The sequence below is a fragment of the Microtus oregoni genome, unplaced genomic scaffold (genome assembly GCF_018167655.1).
Source record: "Microtus oregoni isolate MIOR12 unplaced genomic scaffold, Mior012 000002F_ref0000024, whole genome shotgun sequence".
Taxonomy (NCBI): Eukaryota; Metazoa; Chordata; class Mammalia; order Rodentia; family Cricetidae; genus Microtus; species Microtus oregoni.
Genome location: NW_024543061.1, coordinates 72,572,925 through 72,581,368, shown reverse-complemented (window position 1 = coordinate 72,581,368; position 8,444 = coordinate 72,572,925).

Sequence of the window (8,444 nt, the reverse complement as noted above, 5' to 3'; positions counted from 1 at the left end):
CAGAGAATTCTCAACAGAAGTTCAAATGGCCAAAAGACACTTAAGGTCATGCTCAACCTCCTTAATGATCAGGGAAATGCAAATCAAAACAACTCCTAGATACCATCTTACACCTGTCAGAATAGCTAAAATCAAAAACACCAATGATATTCTATGCTGGAGAGGATGTGGAGTTAGGGAAACACTCATCCATTGCTGGTGGAAATGCAAACTTGTGCAACCACTTTAAAAATCAGTGTGGCGGTTTCTCAGGAGACTTGGAGACAACCTACATTAGGACCTAGCAATTCCACTCTTAGGAATATACCCAAGAAATGCCCAATCATATTACAAAAGCATTTGTTCAACTATGTTCATAGCAGCATTATTTGTAATAGCCAGAACTTGGAAACAACCTAGGTGCCCCTCAATAGAAGAATGGATAAAGAAGGTGTGGCACATATACACCTTAGAGTTCTACTCAGCTGTAAAAAAAAAATGACATCTTGAATTTTGCATGCAAATGGATGGAAATAGAAAACACTTTACTGAGTAAGATAACCTAGACCCAAAAAGATGAATATGGTATGTACTCATAAGTGGATTCTAGCCATAAACCAAGGACATTGAGCCTATAATTCGTGATCCTAGAGAAGTTAAATAAGGTGAACCCAAAGAAAAACATATAGTTACCCTCCTGGATATTGGAAATGGACAAGATTGCCAGACAGGGGTTGGGAGCATGGGGGTAGGGTGGGGTGGGGATGGGGGAGATGGTGAGAGAGAAGGGAGAAGGGGAGGATGGTGAGAGATGGGATAGGTGGGATGGAGGTGGAGTGGATGTGGGAGCAGGGAAGTAGATTCTTAATTAAGGGAGCCATTTTAGGGTTGGCAAGAGACTTGACTCTAGAGGGGTTCCCAGGTGTCAATGGAGATGTCCCCAGCTAGTTCCTTGGGCAGCTGAGGAGAGGCAGCCTGAAATGGCCCTATCCTATAGCCACATTGATGAATATCTTGCATTTCACCATAGAACCTTCATCTGGTGATGGTTGGAGATAGAGACAGAGACCCACATTGGAGCACTGGACTGATCTCCTAAGGTCCAAATGAGGAGCAGAAGGAGGGAGAACATGAGCAAGGAAGTCAGGACCGCGAGGGGTGTGCCCACCCACTGAGATGGTGGGACTGATCTAATAGGAGATTACCAAGGCCAGTTGGACTGGAAATAATGGGACATTCAATCTGAATGTGGCTGACGTTGGAGGCTGACTGAGAGGCCAAGGACAATAGCACTGAGTTTTGATTCTACTGCATGGATGGGCTTTGTGGGAGCCTAGTCTGTTTGGACGCTCACCTTCCTGGACCTGGGGGGGGATGCATGAAAGCCCTTGGACTTCCCATAGGGTAGGGAACACTGTCTGCTTCTTGGACTGGAGAGAGAGAGGGAGGGAGAGTGGGTAAAGGGGAGGGATGTTGGAGGAGGGGAGGAGGTGGAAATTTTCAATAAAAAAAGATTATATCCAAAATTCAAGTTGTTAGTATAAAACATGCAGTGACAACAAAACCAAAAAGTCAATACAAGTAAATGCATCTTCATTTGTATATTAGTCTATGAGAGTTAAACATTTACCTCATCTTCAGTTACACCTACTTCTACTGTAGTACAGGCACCGGGAAGAAACAGCTGGACTGTGCTAGAAATGCATTCACAGCAGAATTTCTCCATTTTGGAAAATCAGGTGCTTGTTTATGTGTTAATAGATTAGGAGATTTAAAAAGTGAGAATGTTATCAGATTTTAAAAGACATATAGACTTAGCTTTATAAATGAATGCACTAACAAATACACTTCAGTGAATGTAGACATCAGTACACTTTCTTACATGCAGTAGTCTTGCCATACATATAACCAATTACACTGTGATCTTTGTAATTGTGAATACTGGGAATGTTTTTATATTCTTGGTGAACTGCATGCATTGGATCAAGGTAAGAAAGATCTCTGCAGTGGATCCTCACTGCTTTGGAGATCTCCAGAACTAATTTGCTTTGGACTAATTATACTGATATCCTCACAGTACTCAGATTTAGTGCTAGCCATAAAATTGGTAACAGTGACTAATTTCAACTGGGCAGTATCATCTTCTATTTACTCAAGATAGCAAAATTTTCCCATTTTGCTTTTCTCTTCTGAAAGGAAGAGTTACCAAGGTGATTTTGATGGCTGAAAAGTTGGTAAGAATGATTAAGTTGTCATATATTGCTTTAAATCATTTTAGTGTGTGGCTAGCTACCAGCCATAATGTCTTTTTTCTCTCAAGGTAGCAAAATTTTCTTATTACATTTTTTTCTACCTAAAATGGAGAGTTAAGGGCTGGAGAGATGGCTCAAAGGTTAAGAGCACTGACTACTCTTCCAGAGGTCCTGAGTTCAATTTCCAGCAACCACATGGTGGCTCACAACCATCTGCAATGAGATCTGGTGCCCTCTTGTGGTGTACAAGAATTCACCCAGGCAAAACACTGTATACATAATAAATTAATTAATTAAAAATAAATAAATAAATAAAATGGGGGGTTAAGAAGTCAGTTTTAGGGCTGGAGAGATGACTCAGTGGTTAAGAGCATTGCTTGCTCTTCCAAAGGTCCTGAGTTCAATTCCCAGCAACCACATGGTGGCTCACAACCATCTGGAATGAGGTCTGGTGCCCTCTTCTGGCCTGCAGACATACACACAGACAGAATATTGTATACATAATAAATAAATATTTAAAAAAAAAAAGAAGTCAGTTTTAGGGACATTACATTTTTGTTGTCTCTGGTTCTCCTTTTAAATATCTAAGTGATGAAAACACATTGATATACAGACTGACTCATTAAAAATAGTTTTATGGTTCCAGATCATTGCATCTTTTACAGGTTTCCTGTTTTCCTTTATTAGTCAACATCCACACTTATATTCATATCCTTTTCTATGTTCCTGACAGACTTCTTTCTGCTAATTTTCTCCCAGTGCAAGTATATGAAGATGAAGCTCAAAGCGAAGGGATCCAGAGATGCCAGTGGTGGGACACACACCAAAGCCTTGCACACTAAGGACCGTGGAAGGCTTCCTTCTGTACATCATTTTCATTCTTTTTTTCCTATGCAGCTTTGGACAACTGTTATTCAGGATAGATTTTCATTTTGTCTGACCCTGCCAATGTAATTGCTTTTCCTTCAGTCTACTCTTGTGTCCTGACTCTTGGAAATAATCACGTGGCTGTGGCTTACCGGGTAAAACTTCCAGAGTCTATATTCAGTGGCGGCTGCATGGCTTTTCTCTGACCCCACTTTCCTTCTCCCTTGCTATAGGTCAAGTCAATTTTTTATTCATTAACCAATAAAAGCAACACGTAGATGGAAGGACCTCCCACACCAGAAATGAGCCTCTCTTTGATGCTGTGTTGCCCGATGTACACAACCTAACACTGTGAAATATTAGGGTCCCTGACATAGCTGGGGGGTAATATTATATAATGTATATAAAAGTCACTTTATAAGAAAAAGTGTTCATCATTGTGTACTTTTAAAGTATTCATCTATTCTATGTTAATTTGTTTATAATTTAGTCTGGAAAAAACATTATAAATGTGCTACAACTCTATAAGAAGTTAAACAGGTATAGGTATTAGCATAATTTTACAAATTCAAGCTATTTAGATGTAAACATGTTTTATAGTAGTTAACATAATTTTAGTGACATTCAGAAATTTGAGATTTTTAATTTATTGGATTCTAATAGGAAAGGAGAGAAAATATATGAATATGAGATATAAAAGTATATAACTGGCAGTATATGTAAATAAGATAATTCCAAATATAGGAACATAATCATAATTTCAGTTAAGAAGTAAGGAACTACAAATAGTTAGACATCTTCTCTAGAAAATTATCTCAGAAGTACACAATGTTTTACTCAAGTTCCTTTATGTGTGCTAAATGCTTCACAATGAAGAACTATTATGAGTAAGTGATTTGCATCTAGAAGCATATCCCATTTCTCTTATGCATCAGGGTTTGTCTTTTCTTATTGCAAATAGGGTCTTCTTCAATGAAATATGTCCCAACCTCAATTTCTTTTAACTTCACTTCTCTTAGCTCCCCCTATCCCCATTCTCCTTACCACATATCCATTCTCCTTCCATTTACACTTCAGAAATGATCAGGCCTCCAAGAGATGACTGCCAAACAAGGTAAGATAAGATAAATAAGGAAAGGTGAAAGCCCTCATATTAAGGCTGAATAAGGCAACCCAAGGGAAGGAAAAGAGTCTCAAGTGCAGGGAAGACTTAGAGATCCACCAGCTTCTACAGTTCGTAGTCTTACAAAAGCACCAAGTAAATGACATACTCAGAGGGCCTAATGCCTCGTGTTTGCCATTTCAGTCTCTGTGAGACCATGTGAACCTTAATTATTTATTTGATGGGCCACGTTCTCTTAGAGTTCTCCATCTATGATTCCCACAGTATCCCAGTATCCCAGATTTTCTTCTGTAGTGTTCCTAGATCTACTTGAAGATGGACCCGATGGTAACCCCAGGTAAAACTCTCTTTTTCTCTCTCTGCATAATATCTGACCTCTTTGTGTTTGATTATACTTGGTGTGCATGTGTGTATGCATGTGCAAGTATATAGAAATACAACCACTGAATTCACTTTGATTTTTGTGTGTTTTAGAGCTGACCACCCTGTGAAAAACCAATAAGGGACTCATTTTAGGCAAGGGTAATTTGCCTTCTCCCAGCATAGATCTCTTATTTCTAATGAAAACAAAGACACATCAGTTATCAATGAACAGTGATATACTTATACACATATGTTGTATTATAACCTTATATGTGCAAAATTTATAAATAAAAAAAAATCAAAGTAAAAATAAAGTACTTAGAAATAGTAAATAATTTCAAGGGAAAAATACAAAATTCAATCAGAAAAGTTTTTCTAAAAATCATATGCTAGAAAAACGTATTCTACAATTAAGTGTTCAGCATAGAGTTGAGTTGATAGAGAGGCAGTGGGAAGAATCTGAGAGAAGTTGGAGGAGGGGAATAATAATCAGAATATTTATAAGAAAAATATTTTTTCAATAAAAAATACTCAAAAATTATACCACCATATCCTTAAACTCAACTCAAAATTTGTACTTAGTTGTTCCATTAATTGCTACTATTTTTGAATGACTGGTTCAGTTATTGGTGATTGCTCTCATTAGAATACAGGCAGGCAGCTTTCTTTAAGCTGTGTTTCCTGGTGGGTTGAATGTGCTTCAGTGATGGCCATACACTTATGAGTATATAAGCAATATTAATGAGACTAGATGGGTTCTGTTTGAGAGGGCCTTGGCAGTGCTACCAGGATCTATCCCTGATGACCTTTTGGAGCCCATTTCCTATGGTGGGATGCCTTGTTCAATCTTGATGACAGGGAGTGTGGATACGGGCTTGGTCCTGCCTCAACTTAATGTGCCAGACTTTGTTGATTCTCATGGGAGGACTTACACTTTTGGAGGAGTGGATGGTGAATGGATTAAGAGGGATATAGGGGAAACAGAGGGGTGAAAGAGAGAATTGTGGTTGGTAGGTAAAATAAATAAAAAAAATAAAAATGTAAAAGAGTGCAAAATGTTGACTATAGAATAGAGAGTGGGTCTTGGAGGATATGGGAGATGTAGTAAAGATGACTGAAATACAATGCATGAAATTCTCTAGTAATTCATTAAAATATGTTCTTAAAGTGACTTGTACAATTTCCTACACATGCATTCTTACTGCAATAGCTAATAATAGGCCTACTTTATAAAGACTGTCACAGACTGATTTGTTTCCAAATGATGAAGTCTTAACCCTCATTGTGACTGTACTTGATGGCAAGCATTTAAAAGATATCAGTAAAACTGAATGAAGTTATAAATCAAGAGTCTAATCAGAAGAGACCAGTCCTCCTGAGAAGAGGAGATGTTTCAGGAGTCTGTTTATATAGCATAATGCTCTGTGGAAATGTGTCCTTCTACCAGCCACTAAGAGAAGCCTCACCAATACCAAATCTACTGGTTCTTGATTTTCACATATATCCTCTTGAACTAGGAGGAAGTAAAGCTGGATTTTCAAGCTCCTATGAATGAAATCATGCCATAGAAACCCAGACAAATGAACACAGATGTTGACTGAGGTTTCTGTTCTCCCTGGTTCCTGAAGTTGTTAAGTCCCCAAAAGATCACACAGAGGTCTATATTAATTATAAACTAATTGGCCTAGTATCTCAGGCTTCTTATTAACTCTTATAACTTATATTAGTCCATAATTCTTGTCTGTGTTAGCCATGTGTCTTGATACCTTTTTGGTGAGGCAGTCACATCTTACTTGCTCTGTGTCTTCCTTCCTCTTTGTTTGGGTGAAGACTGCAGACTAAAACTTCCCTTTTCACAGAATTCTTGTTGTTCCACCTGTACTTCTTGCCTGGTTATCCTGCCTATACTTCTTGCCTGGCTACTGGCCAATCAGCATTTATTTCATGTACAAGTGACAAGGTACAACCATTGTCCCACAGCACACAGAAAGAAAAATTTAGGATTAGGGGTAATGTTGAGAAAATGAAATAATAAAGAAGGATAAAATGTACAAACCTTACCTCTGTATAAGTAACCAAAAATGTAATCTTATTATTTAAATTAAATTGTATTTATGGTTCTAAATGAAATTAACTATACCATCAAACATATGAAATTTTAATTGATTATAATATTTTTTAATAATACCCATTAAATGAAACAAAAATATCTGCATAATACCCAATGGAAAGTTGAATCCTTAAAGAGGATGATAAAATTGATAGAGACGTCATCTAATTTGAAAAGAAAACCAAAAGTGATCCAGAAGAAACTGTCAGATATGTAAACAATTTGTTACAATTAATAGTCAAGGGTTGGAAAGATGGCTCAGTAGTTAACACCAGGTACTACTAATGCAGAGGAGTCAAATATTATTTTCAGTACTCACATCAGAAAGTTCACAATTGCCAATAATTCCAGCTGCAGTGGACATGCTGTCTCTTATTATTTTTTGTACCTGCACACTTTATATATGTTGACACTGTCAGAGGAAATGATTGGGTCTTCTGATTCTCGGGAAACTAATACTATAAGTAAGCTCTGAAGCAGCTACATCAAAAGTGTGAAGAGAACTTAAATATCAAAGGAAAGAATAAATAAATAAATAATATTATTATAGCCACAAATAAGATATTGCTCAATGTATACACACACAAAATTTTAGATAACATATTTTCATGTATTTTTAGTTTTCATTTCTTATATATCCTTTGAGAGTTCTGAATTTCAAAGAAGGTGTTTTATTCATATTCATACCCCATAATCTAATTCTACCCAAGTTCAACAATTTTACATACCCACCCTCCTTTGTGTCCATATTTTTCTTCCTAAACCAATAAGGAACCATTTGTGCTGCCAGACATTCTTGTATGTGTGGTTTTACCTTAGAACATTATCAAGTAATCAGGGGCTTTCCTCCTAAGGAAAACCATTTCTCTCTCCCCTACAAGTTAACAGTTTTCATTACCTATATGACTAGGAGAGGATTGTGTGCCTAAATGATCTCTGATAGGGCTTGGTCTGGCATGAGCTTACGCAGGTTTGGAGTGTGCTATGAGTTCATTTGAATAGTTGCCCTGCTGAATGTGGATATTTACTTAAAGTTGTCCACTACCTTTTGCACTTATGTTTTTGTCTACTCCTTCTTCCAAAATGATGGTAACTTTGACATAGAAAACTTAAAGAAAGATTTCTTTTGGCTCACTGATTCAGAGCATTGTCTATAGTTTTCTGTCTCTATATGGTTGCTTTGGTCCCAGGCTAAGGTAAACTCTCTGGATATCAAGACTACATAACAGAAATGGCCCCTTTCTTCTTAGCAATCAAGAAGGAGAAAGAGACAGAAAGGGACTGGGGACATGATATATGTACGCATGCTCTCATCTTCTCAGTTCCTCCAATCACCCAAGACCCACCTTCCATAGTGTCTCCCACTTTCTACTTATATATTCAATTATCATTTTATCAGAGGACTGATGCCTTAATTAGGTTAGAACCTTCCTGAAACAATCACTACCCATAAGCCTATAAGCTTGAATCTAAGTCTTTCATATATAAGAGTTTAGATCATCACTTAAGAAAGTAAGTTCTGATTCTTATAATAATATTTTCAGTGTAATCAATCAGAGGGATAATCTCAATCACACCAGGTATTGACCAAAGAAACAGAGGCTGTTCATGGGATAAGAGGACTTGCACATGCTATTGCCTAGTTGTCTACTCCCTGTGTGACTCAATTGTACCCATTATCTGTAATAGCAGCTGGGCTTATGAGGATAAAACTGTCACAAGTTCTCCAGATTTTGTAAAGAGAAGAAAT